Here is a 19,501-nt window from a genome sequence, read left to right as displayed (position 1 = left end):
TATACAATGGGATATTACTCAGCCATAAGGAAAGATGAAATATTGCCATTTGCTACAACATGGATAGATCTTGAGATTACCATACTAAGTGAAATAAATCAGACAGAAAAAGTCGAGAGCCATATGATTTCACTCATTTGGGGGGATATAAAACTCTAAGCAACATACGAACAAGATAAACAGAAATTCATAGACACAGATAACAATTTAGTAGTTACCAGAGGGGAGGAAGGGGGAGGTAAAATTAGATAAAGGGGATCAAATATATGGTGACAGAAGGGGATTTGACTGGGTGTTGGATAGACAATGCAATATACAGATGATTTATTATAGAATTGTGCACTTGAAACAATTTTATTAACCAATGTCACCCCAATAAATTTAATTAAAAAAATAAAAATAGAAAGAAATGAGCTATCAAGCCATAAGAAGGCATGGAGGAAATTTAAATGCCTATTGCTAAATGAAAGTGTTACAATACCTAATGAAAAGACTAGATAGAATTCCAACTATATTATATTCTGGGAAAAGCAAAACGGTGGAGACAATAAAAACATTAGTGGGTGCCAGTGATTAGGGGATGCAGGAATGAAAAGCAGAACACAAAGGATTTTTAAGCCAGGAAAATATTCTGTACGATACTACTACAATGGTGGATACATGTCATTATACATTTGTCAAAACCCATAGGAAATACAACACCAAGAGTGAACCCTAATGTAAACTATGGACTCTGAGTGATAATGATGTGTCAGTGTAGGTCCATTGATTGTAACAAATGTACCCCTCTCATGGGGGATGGTGGTAGTTGGGGAGGTTGTGTATATGTGGGGACAGGATGTATATGGGAACTCTGTACTTTCCACTCCATTTTTTTCTGAACTTAAAATTGCTCTAAAAACATAAAGTCCACTAATTAAAGACAATGAAATAATAAAAATGTTGTGTTTTTTTTTAAGAAAAGAAATAGCCACAAAATAACAGAATCTGAGTTATGAGAGACATTCCAAAATGATGGCTAGATCCCATGCTGTTTTACAATGATATAAACTAAACAGAGGAAAAAGCAAAATCCTTTTTTGATTCATTGATGGACTGTGAGAGCACTATTGCAAAACATTTTTTAGAAGAGAAAAACTCACAGCTCAAAGTTAAAAAAAACACACCAAAAAACTACTTCCAACCCAAACACCTAGCAATACAGATCTTAAAAGAAAAAGCACAATGATAAAATGTAAACCAAAGTTAAACCATAAAATTGCTTAGGTTTCCGAAGTGCAGGAGAGGCTCGCTTCCCCAAGTGGAGGCAGGGAGCAGTGAGGCCAAGCTGAAAATGTGGGGCCTTAGGAGAGAGAAGACAATAGATGTGGTTCCGGCTGACTGGTTGTATGACTTCCTGCATGTTAATTAACCTTTCTGTGCTTTAACACATGTCCATGAATGCACACGGCGATATTTTCCCGTTATTTACCTGAAGTTAATGTGGTTAGGATTAATGAGGAGATACTCTGAAATGTTTCAAGCTATATGGAAGATAAATTAATCAGAAGTATAAGGTGTTTTTATTTTTCCCATTGGAGATAAGGAGAGGGAGATTTACAATAAAGCAACTTTTAATTATGTCGACAGGGGTAATTAGAACAGAAATCAACAATTTTTCTGTGAATTTGATCAATATAGACAAGAAATTAAATTAACTCAGGCTGACATGCATGATTTCATTCTTTGTAGAAGGATTTTGGATCTAAATTATTCTTACAATTGCCTTCCCTCCCCCACTCCCATTTTTACTTTTATTGATGGAAGAATCAAGAGCAAGTCCTTGATTGACTACTTTTAAAATTATACTTTAAACAAATAATATTGGGAAAAAGTATTTTATATTGAATAAAATAGAAAATTTTGTGAGCTGCAAATCTGATGCTTGCACTGTCAAGGTAAAAACCAAAGCAGATGGACAAGTTGAAAGACATGTGCATCATAAACCAATTGCCAACCTCAATTATATTCCAAGTTAAAAATGCGTACTAAAAGTGTACTTGATATTTTGTAGTATGTGTTTTTGAAAGGAAGTAATTAACATAGAATAGGAACTGATAACCTTCCTTTTTTAAATAATGAATTTTCTCAGTTAATAAAAACATGATACTTTATATGGTGTTCTACAGTTATCAGTTATAGTGACTGGGAAGCTATAGGTCCAATCTTCTCTTCTAGAAACGTGAGCCCCTGTTGTCCTCTGCCTTGCTCACTCACATCAGCCTTATTAAGTAAAAGGAAAAGAGTAGACAGAAATAGTTCCCAGATTACGTTTGTTCAGTCTGTAGAATTTGTTACCATAGGAGGTCATCAAGTCAGTTATAACAGATGGATTCAAAATGAAGTTGGAAGAATTTTATAACCAATAACATTTATGTAGTAAAACAAGTAACTTAAGAGTTTTATGCTTTAGGTTATAAGATCATACTTCAGTTCATAAACTATTGAGCCATGGAATTGGAAATAAATTTTCCTTGTAAAATATCCTTGAAGATCTTTGATAGAGACCACTTCTTTTGCCTTATGATAGACAGAAATGATCTAACAGCAATGTAACAGGAATGCCTTAGATGGTAAGTTCAGCATTTATATAACACTGCAACCAAACACAATACACAAAACTTCAAGCAAAAATTGAAGTTCTGCCTGACTGTGTCTACACTCTGACAAAACAACTAGTTAAAAAGGATGAAAATTCAGATGAACGAATTATTGATTTTAGGGAGACATGAAAAATACTTGCTATTTGCTTAACTCAGCTTAAAAAATATGAATTCAAGTAAACTTGCTCATGTGTATAAACATAACCTAAATATGCATCTAACTAGTAGCAAACAGATTCAATTTTTAATATAAATATTCCCATTTTTATCGAGGGAGTTGAGGTATTCAGATACAACTTTTTAGTTAAAATTGTTTCATGGTCCCTCTGCTAGTTAGACCTATAATGCAATTCTTCCTCAGAGTAAGTAGCTTGACCAAAAATTCAATAAACTTAAAAAAAATTTAGTTTCAGGTGTACAAAATAATAGAATGATTAGACATTTACATCCCTCACAAAATGATAACCCCTTCAAACTACTACCACTCTGACAATGTATATATGTATATAGCTGTTATAATACCGTTGACTATATTCCCTATGCTGTACTTTACATCCTGTGAATATATATATATACACACACACATATACATACAGATACACATACACATACGCATACGCATACACATACACACACACACACACACACACACATATATATATATATATATATATATATATATATATATATATATATATATATATATAAACACACACACACACACACCAGGGGTGACACAAAAGTGTATACACGTGACTTGTATTCATCTTTTGTTATCGACATATATTATTACACTTTTAATACAGTTTTTTCCTCTCTTAAAATGTGTATACATTTTTTTTGGCATCCTCTGTGTGTGTGTGTGTGTGTAGGTGTGTTTGTGTGTGTATTTAATTATAGTTGACATTCAATATTATTCTACATCAGCTTCAGGTGTACAGAGCAGTGGTCAGACATCTACACAATCTATGAATTGATCCCGCTGATAAGTCCAGTACCCATCTGGGACCCTACATAATCTGTACAACATTTTTGATTATATTCCCCATATTGTATTTCACATCCCTGTGATTATTTTTTAACTACCAATTTGTACATCCTAATCCCTTCACCTTCTCTCCCATCCCCCAACACCTTCCCATATAACAACCATCAGTTTTTCCTCTATATCTCTGAGTCTATTTCATATATATATATGTAGATTCCATATATAAGTGAGATCATATGGTATTTGTCTTTCTCAAGTCTGACTTATTTCACTTAACATAATATCACCTATGTCCATCCATGTTGCAAATGATAAGATTTCATTCTTTTTTTTTATGGCAGAGTATATACTCCACTGTATAAATGTACCACAATTTCTTTATCCAGTCGTCTGTTGATGAGCATTTCAGTTGTTTCCACATCTTGGCCTTTGTGACTAGTGCTGCAGTAAACATAGAGGTGCATATATTTTTTCAAATTAGTGTTTTGGATTTCTTTGGATAAATACCCAGGAGTAGAATTTCTGGGTCAAAGGTAGTTCTAATTTTAATTTTTTGAGTATGCTCCATACAGTTTTCCATAGTGACTGCACCAATTTGAAATCCTACCAACAGTGCACAGGGGTTCCCTTTTCTCTACATCCTTGCCAACACTTATAGTTTGTTGATTTATTGATGATAATCATTCTGACAGGAGTGAGGTGATATCTCATTGTGGTTTTTATTTGCATTCTCTGATGATTAATGATGTTGAGCATCTTTTCATATGTCTATTGGCCATCTGTATGTCCTCTTTGGCGAAATGTCTCTTCATGTCCTCTGCCCATTTTTAAATTAGATTATTTGTTTTTTGGTGTTGAGTTGTATGAGTTTTTTTTTTTTCTGTTGTTTTGTTTTTCTTTAATAAATTTTGTATATTTACCCCTTATCAGATGTACCATTGGCAAATATCTTCTCCCATTCAGTAGGATGTCTTTTTGTTTTGTTGACGATTTCCTTTGCTGTGAAGAAATTTTTCAGTTTGATGTAGACCCATTTGTTTATTTTAAAATTTGTTTCCCTTGCCTGAGGAGCTATATCAGTAAAAATATTACTAAGGGTAATGTCTGCGAGTTTACTTCTATATTTTCTTCTAGGAGTTTATGCTTTGGGTCTTACATTTAAGTCTTTAATCCATTTTGAGTTTATTTTTGTATATGGCATAAGAAGGTGGTCCAGTTTCATTTTTTTACATATATCTGTCCAGTTTTCCCAGCACCATTTATTAAATAGTCTGTCATCACCCAGTGTAAATTCTTGCTTCTTTTGTCATAGATTAAATGACCATATAGGCATGGATTTATTTCTGGGCTGTCTATTCTGTTCCATTGATCTATGTGTCTATATTTTATACCATGCTGTTTTGATTACTATAGCCTTGTAGTATGGTTTGATATCAGGTAGCGTGATACCTCCCGCTTTGTTCTGATTTCTCAAGATGACTGTGGCTGTTCAGGGTCTTTTATGGGTCCATATAAATTTTAGGATTTTGTTCTAGTTCTGTGAAAAATGTCATTGGTATTTTGATAGGGATTACATTGAATCTATATATTGCTTTAGGTAGTATGGACATTTTAACTATATTAATTCTTCTTCTCCGTGAGCATATGTTTCCATTTATTTGTGTCATTTTAAATTTATTCTTCAATGTCTTATACATTTCTGAGTACAGGTCTATTACTTCCCTGGTTAAATTTATTCCTAAGTATTTTATTTTATTTTTTTGATGCAATTGTAAATGAGATTGTTCTTGTAATTTCTCTTTCTGATAGTTCATTGTTGGTGTATAAAAATACAACTTATTTCTGAATATTAATTTTGTATCCTCTTACTTTACTAAATTCATTTTTCAGTTCTAATAGTTTTTTGGTGGAATCTTTGAGGTTCTCTCTATATAGTATGTCATTTGCAAATAACAGTTTTACTTCCTCCTTTCCAATTTGGATGACTTTGATTTCTTTTTCTTGTCTGATTGCTGTGGCTAGAACTTCCAGTATTATGTTGAATAAAAGTGGTGAAAGTGGGCATCCTTGTCTCGTTCCTGATCTTAAGGGGAATGCTTTAGGTTCTTCCCATTGTGTCTGATGTTAAAAAATTCAATACTTTTAAATCCAGTACAATGCCATTTAATTCTCAGAACGCTTGACTTTTAGAGAAGGATAAGGTATTATTTGGGTTGACACTGAAGTCTTGCTTTTTAGTTTCACTTTGGATGTAGAGAACTATTGTGGAACAAAATTTGGAATATGTGATACTACGGGTATATAATTCATGTCAGCAGTGTCTCATCTACACTTATGAAGTACCAGTAGCCTTAGAACTCGTTTTGGCTTCTTACGTGTTGAAGTCCTGCTCTCAATTTGGAGTATGGAGACTGCTAGGCAGAGGTATGTTTTAGTGGCTGATTCTTGATAATATTTTCATCCCCTATGTTTGCTTTTTATGTTGTCTAAATGCTTATTTTCTGAGCTTGTCTCTCAAGTATAGAGATATATGCTCTTGTTGACTTGACTGAGTCAATGTTAGGCAGGAACAGAGCTAATGACCATAGAAAGAGAGAGATCTTTATAATTGTTTTTTTATGACTATCAAATACCATTTATCCCCTACCCTGTAATTTTACAAAGATTTATAGTCCCAGAGAGACATAAAGTGACTTGCTCAGAAGAAGCTAGTGTGATAATGATTTTATATATCAAACTGACTGGTTCATGGGGTGCACAAATATTTGGCTAAACATTATTTCTGGGTGTGTCTGTGTGGGTGTTTCCAGATGAGATTAACATTTGAATTAATAGACCAAGTAGAGTACATTGCCCTCCCCAGTGAGGGGGTATGTTATCTAACACATTGAGGGTCTGAATAGAACAAAAAGATGGAGCAAGGGAGAATTTGCTCTCTCTGCCTGACTGTTGAGCTGGGAATCGGTTTTCTTCTGACCTTGGGCTGGGCCTTACATCATCAGCACTCCTGGTTCTCAGGCCTTCAGACTTGGGCTGGAATAACACCATCTGCTTTCCTGGGTTTCAGTCTTGCAAATGGCAGATTGTGGGACTTCTTAGCCTCTATAATAGTATAAGCTGATTCCTTATAATAAATATCTTTATATATTTATATATAGATTATTGGTTCTGTTTCTCTGGAGAACACAACTAGTCAGGGCAGAGTTAGGACTAAGACACAGTGGTGAGTCTATTGCCATTTATCATATCATGCCTTTGAAAACGCCTGGCATGGTGCCTAATATGAAAGAGAGGGGGGCAATAAATGTTTTCAAAATGGTGAATAAATACCTGATAGTTCAAGAAAACATTCTGTCTTTACTTTGCAATAAGTAGACAAGGCCTGATAGCAGTTGCAAATTTTCATTGCTTCATTGCTCTTTGTAAATTAAAATGCTCTCTCCTCTCATAAAAAAGAAAACTAAAGGAAATCGAGAGGCAGCATCATCATATGTGATGATGTTCACCTATGGTGTTCATTCACTTATGATAACAGAGATTGTAGTTTCTGATGAGTTTTTTATAGGAACTCTTCGCACTTAGGCTCATATATGGCCAGTTCTTTGCATAAGTGGGTGGGAAAATGGAAAAAACGGACTGAGTTAGTGATAATGACCACATGCTGAAGCAGCCTTTAGGCACAGTTTATTGACACCTGCTAGATCGTTAGAGGTAATAGGTTCAGTCAATCTAAGCAGCATCTTGTCATGAGCACAGGGATAGAGCAATACTTCTATTCTGTATGCACAGACCACCTGGGAATCTTGTTAAAATGCAGGTATTATGAGCCATAGGTCTGTAATGGCCGTTGAGACTGAATTTCCAAGTGTCAGATGCTGCTGGAGCATCTGGTTTGGGGTTCACGTGAAACAGAAAGAAGCTGCTAGAGATTTTAACTTTCTGTCTGTTGTGTCTGATTCTCTACTTTTGCTTCTGGTTGGTATTTTGTTGACAATCTTATATGTTAATAGTGGGAATCCACACCCACTAGCATTTAAATAGGGCTAAAAAGTCTTGAAGTTGCCATTTTCTCCTCTAAACTGTGTGAATAATGGCCTCAATATTTTCTTTTGCATATGTAGATTCAGAGTCATGTTGTACTTCATTCTATTATGTTGTGGAGTAATATCAGAAGTTAGAGGAAATCTTTGGAAAACATAGATAAGATTGATTAGAAATATTGGTTAAAGACTCATGGCTTACTTTAGAAATAAATAAAGGAGTCATTTGATTTAAAATGGTTATTATTGGGAATATGGTTATGTCGTGCAGGGTGTCAGGCGGGGTCTCAGCTTCCACTCCCCACATAAGAACGCAGGATATGGTGAGGCCAAAAAGGAACATCACTGTAGGGTAGTCAAACCACTGTAGTCTCACTGGTGGCTGGGTTGGAGACACAGGAAGCAGGAGCCACACTATTCGCAACCTGCGGTCCACTTCTCTGCAATCCGCAACCCGCTCTCGCTCCGCCATGCTAACTGCAATCTGTGCTTGCTAGCCACCATCTTCTTGCTAGCCCCCATTTTGCTGCTAGTATAGCCATGGCAGTTATATTAGTGCCCAATGGCTCACTGGTTACAGCTGACAGCCAACTAGCCACAGCTGATGGCCATCCAATCACAGTTGATGGCCATTTACTACCTGAGCCAGCACCTTTCCACGTGAGGGTGAGAGCCTGGAAACTGCACTCCTGGCTCTGTCCCCACACTCCATCCCTCACAATCTACACGACAAGCGTCTTCCGCGAGGGGCCTTGTGTGAGAAGCCTGGAGGTGAATGTAATATCCTGGACACAGCCAGGGTTTCTCAGGGCACCCAGTCCTTCTCGGCACAGGCAGACTTCCTGGGCTTCTTAGGGTACCACCAGTTGCCCCGGGCACAACCAAGGCCTCTCAGGGCACTGCCACTCTCTCTTGGCACAGCCAGACTTCCTGGACACAGCCAGGGTTTCTCAGGGCACTGCCACTCTCTCTGGGCTCAGCCAGACTTCCTGGGCTCAGCCAGGGTTCTCAGGGTATTGCCACTCTCTATGGGCTCAGCCAGACTTCCTGGGCTCAGCCACAGTTCTCAGGGCACTGCCACTCTCTCTGGGCCTCTCAGGGTACTGTGCTGGAAGAACAGAGACTCACAGTCAAGGTGCTTACATATTCTCGATGGTGGCCAGTCAAGACACAAAAGCAAACATCTGCCAGTTCCACTACATGTTGGTAAGTTCTCAAGCAAACAGTCAAGAGGTCCATCAAATCAGGGATGGAAGGCAATTCCCATAGTCCATAGTCATTCTCCAGGGCTGTCCTGGGGTGAGGGATGACCTGGACCTCACCTTCATCTCCCACAAGGACTCAGCAAGTGTTTCCTCCTGGGACTACAAGTCCTACATCCAGGCTGCCTCAGCAAGCACTTCCCAGCTCACAGGCCCGAAATGACCTTCGCTTTCTCCAGCCTATACTGGTTGGGGAAGCGTCCACATCTTCCCACCCCTCCACGGGGGTCCAGCTCTCCGGCAGCTGCTCCTCCTGGTCTTCCTGAGACTGAGTGTTCTTATATACAAACTGCTCCACTGCCCTTCGGAGAGCTTTGACAGGCACTGGACTCTGCTCGCTACGCCATGTGTCATGTGGGGTGTCAAGCAGGGTGTCTGTTCCCACTCCCCTTGCTACCCCCCATTTTCCTGCTAGCATAGCCATGGCAGTTATATTAGTGGCCAATGGTTCACTTGTTACAGCTGACGGCCAACTAGCCACAGCTGATGGCCATCCAATCACAGTTGATGGCCATTTACTACCTGAGACAGCACCTTTCCATATGAGGGCGACAGCCTGGAAATTACATTCCTAGCTCTGTCCCCACAGGATAGTATCACTGAAAGTTACTCTGGAACAGAGGTTTACATTTTCATTGAAATGACACCCACATACGAAAATATATTTGTAAAAGAGAGAGAGAGAAAAAAAAAATGAAAAAAAAAATTTATCCACAAGGTGGCAGTAAGACATATATGAAAAAAAAAAGGAATTTCAAATAAATAAGGATTTCAGACAATCTCTGAGGAAATGATTGTCAAAATAAATAGCATTTCCTAATGTAGTGGTGTGCAGACATGCCTTAGCAAAGCTACTTATTTATGGCATTCTTGGATAACCACACTCTAAATTGAAAGCTCTGTGAGCTGAGCATCTTCTTGGGTCCTTAGTGAACATTTGCAGAGGACAATTTTCAATTAAAAAAACAAACTGCATTGTAATTTTTAAAAATTTATTTTGGTTCAATTTAACCAATAATTAGTGTCATAAGTCACATGTAAATATTCTCAAGATGTGAACTCTAGAAGCTTTGACAAGTCATCAATTCCATATGACATATTTAAACTGTCTTTTTATATAAAGAATAATTTAAAAATTTTGAAAATGTTTTACGGTTTCACTCTTTGTGACACATGACTTTTATTTAATCTTGAAAATATGCCTCATTCTCTTTAGCCTTTTATCTTAGTCCTGAAGACACCTGTATTGCCCACTAAAAATTCGATTGATTACATCGTGAACTCTGTCAACAGTTAATTGGAAAGCTGACTAAGATCAAGTTTACCTAAGCAGTGTCGAATAGAAAGGTGAGATAAATATTGCAAAAGCTGCCAAGGTATCCAGATGACTGAGACACTCTTTTCCCTTTGGAAAAGGATTGGAAGGGTCAGATGGTAGAGGGTATTAGGAAGGGTTCTGCCAGCGACAAAGAGACAGATTGAATTATGCAATACCCGTTCTGTTCTTTAAATAACTTCTCATGAGGTGAAGCTCTGCTCTCCATATATTTAGAACTTGAAAATACCCTCAAAGGCCAGCCATGAGCCAAAACTTTTGGCAGCCAACTGGGGATGGGAAAAGGAAAAAAAATGTTCTGGCTGGAATAATGACGGGATTCTTCCAGTTTCTGCTGTTGGCAAGATGCCTGCATGTCAGTTGTTCTGGGAGCTGGAACTCAGCCAGAGTGAAGCTGGGGCCAAAAAGCCAAGGAGTGACACCTGTGTAGGTGTGCCCATGGCTCCTGCTCAGATGTACTCTATGAAAGGCAATAGGGACTGTATTTTTGTTTATTTGAGACTCTGCTGAATGGTTGAGCAGAGTCTCATATAAATAACATAAATTATTTATATCTAAATATGAGTGAGATTCTCCCTAAAATCAGTGCTCAGAAAAAAGTGGTAATCTTTTGGGAATTTATGAATACTAAGGATTTCAGGTTTATAAAGTCTGCCATACTAGAGTGCTCTTTCAATTACTCTGTTTCAATTAAAAAAACCCACTGTTGTTTGAAATAACAATATCAATCAGTGCTACATTAGGATGGTTATAGTGGTTACCTGACAGAATTAAAAAATAAGGAGAGAAAAAAATGAACATAGGCTTAGTAAACATTCCAGGGGCTGCAATGTCACAACCAGAAGTGATGCTGGGAGTTTATCCTCTGATGTGAGCTTGAGACCACATACAAGGAGGGAGAAATGCTAAAACCACAGTTTGTTATTTTGCAGGGATGCAAAGAAGTGGTTCATGAGGCAAAGAAGGCATCAAAAAATTTAAGCTGTGTTTACATATACTCATAAAACACAAAGATGTAAGTACAACACTGAATTGAATACATGAGGGATCATACTTCCGAGTGAAAATATCATATCATTTAGTTTGCTATTACTGGTACATTCAGAAAAGGTGAACTTTTTTGCATTAAAAAAAAAATTCAGTTACAAAGTTTCTTTTGCTATTCTTAACTCACACAAATTTTACTTTCCCAATTTATCTGATAACATTAAACTATTAATTCAAAAACTAGGTTTGATTTAAAAATTGAAATCCTTGTGGCAACAGAGATAGACCTACAAGGCCATCGTCTTTTATAATGCCAATATGGGGAACATGTGCAGCACACAGTTTTCAAGTGGACGATATTGGCTCCTTATGTCTCACTGTGAGTCAATAATACACCCTGAGCACAGTGGGCGCCAACTTGTGAGTTAGACAGCACTACAAAGTCTCTAAGCAATCACAGATGTGTGCTCCAGCATCATACCCAGTGACTAAGAAGGCTCATGTCACGGCCAAAGACAGCGAGGACTGGTCAAAGAGACAAAACAGCTCCCAAGTTTTCCCATCCACTTTATTCCATTCAGAAAATGGGTGTCATGTATATGGTAAATGGCATGTTAAAAATTCACATGCCAGACCGTTCCATCTTTAAGTCCTAAGACACACCCCAATCATTAAAGCTGTATGTAGAGTTGAAAAAACAATTCACATGCCATCCTTACAAAAAGCAGGACTACATTCCTGACTGAAGCAATCATGGGAGTCAAACAAACTCAGAGATTGCCTGTAGGAAGAGGGATAGGCAGGGAAATACAGTGGACATAGCTACCTGGAACACCAGATTGTTTTCCTCATAGCCACTGACACACTGGGCGCGTCAGGGTGAGATGTAGCTGACCTGGGTGTGGGTCCAGTTCATTCCAATGCAATACAGATACAGCTTAGTTACCTCCTAAGTTTAAAATTTATTTTTCTCCAGAATTGTTTAGACAGTTCATGATAGGCTTTGGATTGGCTCAACAGAGCTTGACGATGGTGGCAGTTGTTAGTAACCTTGATTACAGTGGGGAAGTTACCTCACTACTGCATAACGAGAGGGTGAACACCTTTAGGTTGGAAGCAGACGTCATCTTGTCCAGCCAATACTATTCTTCAGCCTGTGGATTAGCAAGGGGATGGGAAATCCTATGTTAGGGGTGAGGGGTTCCCAGGGCATACTAGTGCCCACATGCTATTGTCTCCCTGATGGGGGCCCGAGACAGAGAAACGTTATACCTGTAGGCCCTGGCAACCCAGAATGGACGGAAAAATGGGAGGGAAGCACTTATTGACAATTTGAGGTCAAGAATAAGCCTGTTTCCTAGGTCAGGTGGAAAGGAAAAGCCTGCCAGGATTGGCACAGTTTCCTTCTTGTAGGACTGATGCTTCTCTTCCTGTTTTTGGGCGTCATATACCTGCTTTATTTCTTGAATACTTCCATATTTGGCTAAGAATCCACGGGCACTCCTATATTCTAACACTAATTATGGGAACGCCACCATCCTAACGTTTTTAGTCAGGTAAGCCTCCAATCCTATCAACTCTGAGTTTACACTACTTTACCCAGTCCTAAAATGTGAGTTTCCCCACATCTTAAGCACCACGAAAGGAACTTTGTGACTGTAGCCAATTCTCAGCATACAATGTGCTCATATATCCAATGACAATTGGCTCTGCCCAGTGGGTGTTCTCTCCTGGGGCACCATGTATATTCTGCTGTCAGGGTTCTCTTTGGGGCTAAACTGTTGTAGGTCATGTACTCAGCAGCCCTGCTAGATGCTGTCTTGGGTGGCCACCTTGGTATCACCAATGATCTTTGCCTGTACTTGTTTAGGAACGTAGGAAAGGTTGTTGCCTTGGTTCTGGTTATTGTTTGGCTGAAGAGGCATACTCTGAGTAGTTATGAGAAGACTTCCTCTGGTCCACAGAGACGCTGGATACTTCACCATGGTCCCTTTGTTTCAAGATGACAGGCTTCTCCTATAAGATGCTTGATACAAAGTTGAATGAAAAATGAGTGTGTTGACTTAGAGAATATTTACCTCCAAATTTGGAAGAACAAGCATTAGCAGTGATGACTCTGTGATGGCAGCCTACTTTACTCTTCAGATAGATTATTCCAGGATGGGAATCTTACAGTTAACATCTACTATGAATATATCCATACAGTCTCTGGACTCACACAAGCTGCTGCTAAATGATGAGGTAACACTTTTATTAGCTTGTCTCAAGTGGTCATCATTTGTGTGAGGCATATCTCATGTTGAATCTTTACCCAGAAGAGGATCCATACGGAGAAATCTCCTCAACTCCTCTTTTGGTCTCGCTCCATCTATAAGCCATAACATATCTGGTTGGCTTAATCTTACAAAATATATTCAGATTCTGACTACTTCTCACCAGTTTTACAGATACCATTCATTTCTGAGCCACCATCTTGTTTCTTTATTGCCAAAACCTACACATAAGCTTTCCAGTTTCCTCTATAGTCTATTTTTCACACAGTGGCAATAGTCAGATTATGCTATTTCTCTGTTTTAAATCCTCTAGTGGCTTTTCATCTCACACACAGTAAAAAGAAAGGTTTCAAGGCCATAGAGAGGCCTAAACATCCTAAAATAACATATCCTAAAGTACAGTTCCCTTCCTCACTCCACTCCAATAGCCTTGTAATTTCTTAATTGTGTTAATTATACTCCTGCTCTGGGGTCTCTTGTTTCCTCTCTTAGAATGCTGTCACTCTCACCCCCATATCCACATGGCTGGCCTGGCTCTTTCCTCAGGTCTCTGTTCAAACGTCATTTTACCAACAATAACTTCCCTGATGACCTTATTTAAAATTGAAATCTTCTTTCATTCCCTATCCCTTTCACCTGTAGCATTGACATATTTTTTTTGTTTAGTTGTCCACTTATTTATTGTTAGTTTTATCTCCACTGGAATGTAAACTACTTTTTAAAACAGACTTGTCCGTTCTGTTTATGTTATATACTCCCTGGCAAATAGTAGGTCTTTATTAAATATTTGTTGAATGAATGAATAATATGTGACATGTGCTGTCCAGTTCATCACCATCTCCATCATTCCATATCATCTTACATGAGTCTATTTCACTCCTTTATATGACCTGCCTACTCCTTGTATGTATTAGGTTGGTGCAAAAGTAATTGTGGTTTTTGCAGTTATTTTTAACCTTTTAAACCACAATTACTTTTGCACCAACCTAATATTTGAATTTGTGACTCTTGGCCTATAGCTTAGAAACAAAGGTCAGTTTAGGAATAAGTGAACAAATATCCAGATAATAACTCTGGGAAAAACATAAAAATCTCTGTTAACACCATCTCCCACCACTTTCTATCTCCCAGCCAGGACAGAAACTCCAGGACTCAACAACAGAGGCCTTATTTTTTTGGGAAAGGAGAAAAATACTTCATTTATTCCCAATGAGTCTATAGTAGTGACAGAAGGCTTAAATTAATTCCTCTGAGGTAGAAATGTGATAATAAATATACTTGTATAATTTTTGAATAAATGGTTTTTGAATTACATGCAATTGTACATAATTTAGAAGTTACCTTCCTTTCAGATCAGAATGACTTTTTCTTGACTGTGGCTGTTAATAGTTTGTTTCTTTGCCTTATCCCTCACTGAGTAGTTAAAAATATGTAGGGATTGAGGGAAAGGAAATTGCTGTTTAAACAAACTCTGGCAACCTTTTATATTGAATTAACTTATTGAGGTCTAACTTATATACAATGAAAGGCATTTATTTTAATTGTCCAGTATAAGTTTTAATAATTGTATACACATGTGTAATCAATTGCATCCTAATCAAGATATAGAGTATTTCCAGACCTCCAAAAAAGTTTCCTTGTGTCTCTTTGTAATCATTCCCCCTTACTTCCTGTTCCAGGCAATCACTGATCTGCTTTCTGTCATGATAAATTAGTTTTACCCATCTCAGAATTTTAGGTAAAATGGGTCATATATTATGTATTCTTTTATGTTTGATTTCTTTGCCAGGCATAATGTTTTTGAGAATCATCTATGGTTTACACATATCAGTAGTTCTTTTTTATTACTGAATGGTATTGTTTGAATGTACCAGTTTGCCTATTCATTCATCTATTGATACAGTTGTTAGAGTTGATGGGGTGCTTCCAGTTTTGGGCTATTATAAATAAAGGTACCACGAACATTTGTGTACAGGTGCTTGTGTGGATGTGTTTTAATTTTTTTGGATATACACTTAAGAGTAGAATTCCTGGAGCAAGTGGTGAATATATGTTTAATTTTGTTCAAAAATATCTGATAATCTTTTATTTTTTGTAAAGGGAAACCTGTAATTTTATCTGCTTTTCATTGTGTTCATATTTTCATAATTCAGTCACTTTTTGCAGGGGGGGTGGGGCAAGACTAATGTGGTTACTGCCTAATTGTCAGTCGTGCTGCTGTAGAAATTCAGCATTCACATAGGGGAGAGGTTCCCTTTCCCTAACACCCTGTGGCTGGATGATGTGCCCCTTGTGGGGCTGCTGGAAGGATTAAATGAACTAAGAAGTAAAAATGTTTAACAGTGCCTAGCACATTGTTCATGTTCAATGATGTCAGTTGTAATTATTATCTGAGTTTATTAATAAATTAGGATAGGAGAGAAGACGTGACCCAAGTGCTGTAGAAGTTAAACTGTGATTTTGTACTGTGATCATCTTTCCGGATAAGCTTACCTCACAACACCTGTAATAGCTTATTTACATGCATTATTAGCTAATAATGTATGTTCATTTACATGAAATACATGAAAGCAAGTTCAGAGGATCAAAACATAGAGAAGAATCTAATGTCACCAGCAAACTGAGATAATAAAATAAGAGCAGAATCACAAGGTAGAAAATTACAATAATCTAAAGCCGAAGAGGTACTTTTATAAAGTCTTTCCAGTTTTCTAAAATAATTTCATTAAAACCTATGACTACTTTTAACTTTTGCTAGGTCAGCTTTGGTGCTTAACCCTTTTCTCTGATGACAGCGTGCAGCGAGCTTCACTTTCCTACTTCTGTTTCGAAAAATGTACTCCTTAATCTGTGGGTGGCATTGTTAAACCCAGAGGTAGAGAGAAGAAACAATTTACAAGTTCATAAAGAAGCTGCATTTTTAAAAGAAAGGGAAACCCTTCCTGTAATGTGTATTTTAATCAGAAGGGTGAATCATTTAGTTTTGTTCCTCTGCAAATGGTCTTCGTGAGAGCTCGTTGCTGATCTACGAACTCAAAATATCTAAGGTATTATGTGCAAACTCTGTTCCCAGACAAAAAGATAACAAAAAGATTTGTTTGGTTAGTTTTCATTTTTGATGAGAAATCAAGTTGGTATTAAACTGACTTGGTCGAGATAGCTATAGTGATTCTTTCCAAAATGACATTGAAGTAAGATCAAAAGCATTGCAGTGGTTAACAGTCTCGTCCCCAAGTGCTGTCTGAAAAGGATTTTTTTCTGTAGTGAACTTCACTGAACTTTCTTTGTCAGTTGGTAAAATATGCAGATTCTCTCAGTGTTCTTTAGCCATTTTTTTTGTGTGTGTTTTAATAAAAGAAGAATGTATGTTGGTACACATCAGCTATTCTGTGTATACATGGAGCCATTGAGACATTTCACTCAAATTACATTCTTGACAATATCTACATGACAAAGGAAATATTTCTGTTTTCTTTCTTTTTTTTTTGTAATTAAAGATTATTGGGGTGACAATTGTTAGTAAAGTTACATAGATTTCAGGTGTACAATTCTGTAATATTTCCATCGAGAATATCTGCTTATGGATATACTGGATTGGATGATATCCTCCTCAAATCCATGCCCTTTCCAAAACTTCAGAATGTGACCTAATTTGGAAAAAGGGTTTGTTTTTTAATTAAAAAAATTATTTCTCAATTACCATCGGCACAAATTATATTAGATTTAGGCATATAAAACATAGTGATTAGACATTTATATACCTCACAAAGTGATCACCCTCATAAGTCTATCATGCATTTGACACTACATACATCCCTTTGACTAATTTTTAAAATTATAGTTGACGTTCAATATTATTTTACATTAGTTTCAGGTATATAGCGTAGTGGTTAGACATTTATATAATTTATGAAGTGATCTCCCTAATAAATCTATTCAGCCACATAATTTGACTAAAAGTTGGCATAGAGAATAGAATCACCTCCTTTTCACCCTGTTGGTGAGGGAGGGATTCTTGCCCTAAGTTTATAGGGATGGCCGAACACCCAATGCCCAACACTGGACAGATGATATCAACAGATCTTGGAATTAGGGCTGTGTCATGAGAAAGCCTGGACTAGTCTCCTCGAGGCTGAAGAACACAGAAAGAGTGAGGCCCAGATGAAAGCCAGCGCCAATTGCCAGACAGGTAGATATACATTTATTTACAGGCTGGTGGAAAAAGAAATCACATGCCACACAGGAATTCATGGATTGCACTCAGGAGTGAACAACCGGGCGCTGTGAGGGGCAGGCTTTATAGTATCACTAAGGTGGGGTGCCGCCTGGTTGTAGTGGGAGGGTCATTGGTTTGTTTGAATAATTCCACAGACTGGCAGAGAACTTAACCTTGCTCTCAGGAATAAGCAGGAATTGGACCTGGTCCATGTGATAAGGAGGGTTGTTTAGCTAGGGGATCTTATGCACAGGAGCAGAGTGGGAAGGGGGACTTGTGGTTAGGTCTTTGAGTCCTTTCTGATTTCACTAGATATTGAGGCAGCACATAATACTGGATCTTAGTTTTAAGCCTTATACCACCTTGTACAACAAATTTAATAAGAGCTACTTTGAGCCAGGCATCGCGCTAGAAGCCGAGGGTAATTAAGACAAATAATATATCACCTATGTACTAGAGGGGTTTAAAATTTGATAGAAAGAGCCAAACATGTAAATAGGTTAAATGTTAAATGAGCTGTAATAGACACACAAATATAGGATCTGAGGACCTACAAGGGAAGTAATCAATCTTACCTGGATAAGAATAGTTTCCCAGCAAAGCACTTGTTTTCTATCTCCTTTACAAATAAGGAAAATCGTAGCAGAAGCTCTCCCAGAAGATATTCCCTTATATATTTTTTGGTCAAGATTATGTTGTATGTCCATATCTAAGTCAGTCCCTGGTTAGATGTATTTGATAACTGATTGATTTAGACATGTCATCATTTAGCCACTGGGGTTAGGGAGGGGGCCATGAAGCAAAATGGCTGCTCAAAACATCAACAAAATCATTTTAATTCTAATTTAATTCCTTCTCTTCTACAGTTCTTCTCTTATTTTTCCTCCTTCTCATTCTTCTGCTTCTTCTTCTCCTTTCTTCTTCCTCTTCCTCCTAAGAGGTGGGGAGATTCATAGTTCGCTAGGCATTAACAGCTTTTGCCACGTTTTCCCATATATGATTAATCATTCAGTCCTTTCAAGTCTAGCTCCAAAATATTTCTAGAGTCTCCACTTCTTTTCATGTCCACTATCACCACCTTGGTTTAGGCAAGTGGGGCTGTTGGCCTGGGCCCCTTGGCCTGGGGCCTGCACTATGGGGGACTCTGTGTATCACAATCAATTTATTAAAGTGCACAGGTGCCTTTGTTCATTGGCTCTGGTGCTCAACAGCATGATCCTTAACCTTAACCATCTTAATCACGTGATTAACATTGTCCCTTTCCCAGGGAAACACTTCTCCACAACTCTTACTATATATTCTTTAATCAAGAATGACCACATAAAAAAAGCTGTGAAGGCTTGTGAGGTATGTTTTCACCAATGTTACAGATTTAGTATATTCAGAGAGTCGTGCAACCATCACCTCATTCTAAGTTTAGAACATTTTCATCACCACAAAGAGAATTCCTGTTCCAGTTAGCAGTCACTCCCTATTCTCTTTTCCCCTTTTCCACTGTCTGCAAGTGCACTAGGCAACCACTAAAACCCTTTATTTCTTTATAGATTTACCTATTGGGAACATTTCATATAAATGTAATCACATAGTATATAGTCTTTTGCTTAATTGCAGCGGATTCTTGAACAATGCTGTATTGTTCTCCAGTAGGACTGAGTGTTCATTTCCTCACTTATGAAATGAGAAATGCCCCTAACATAGGGAGGGTATTCAAAAGATACTGAGTAGCCCCAAATATGACAAATGTCTATTGCACATGG

This window comes from Rhinolophus sinicus, linkage group LG09, assembly GCF_036562045.2.
Source record: "Rhinolophus sinicus isolate RSC01 linkage group LG09, ASM3656204v1, whole genome shotgun sequence".
NCBI lineage: Eukaryota > Metazoa > Chordata > Mammalia > Chiroptera > Rhinolophidae > Rhinolophus > Rhinolophus sinicus.
The sequence above is the reverse complement of the archived record's forward strand: the minus strand, read 5'-3'. Positions refer to the sequence as shown.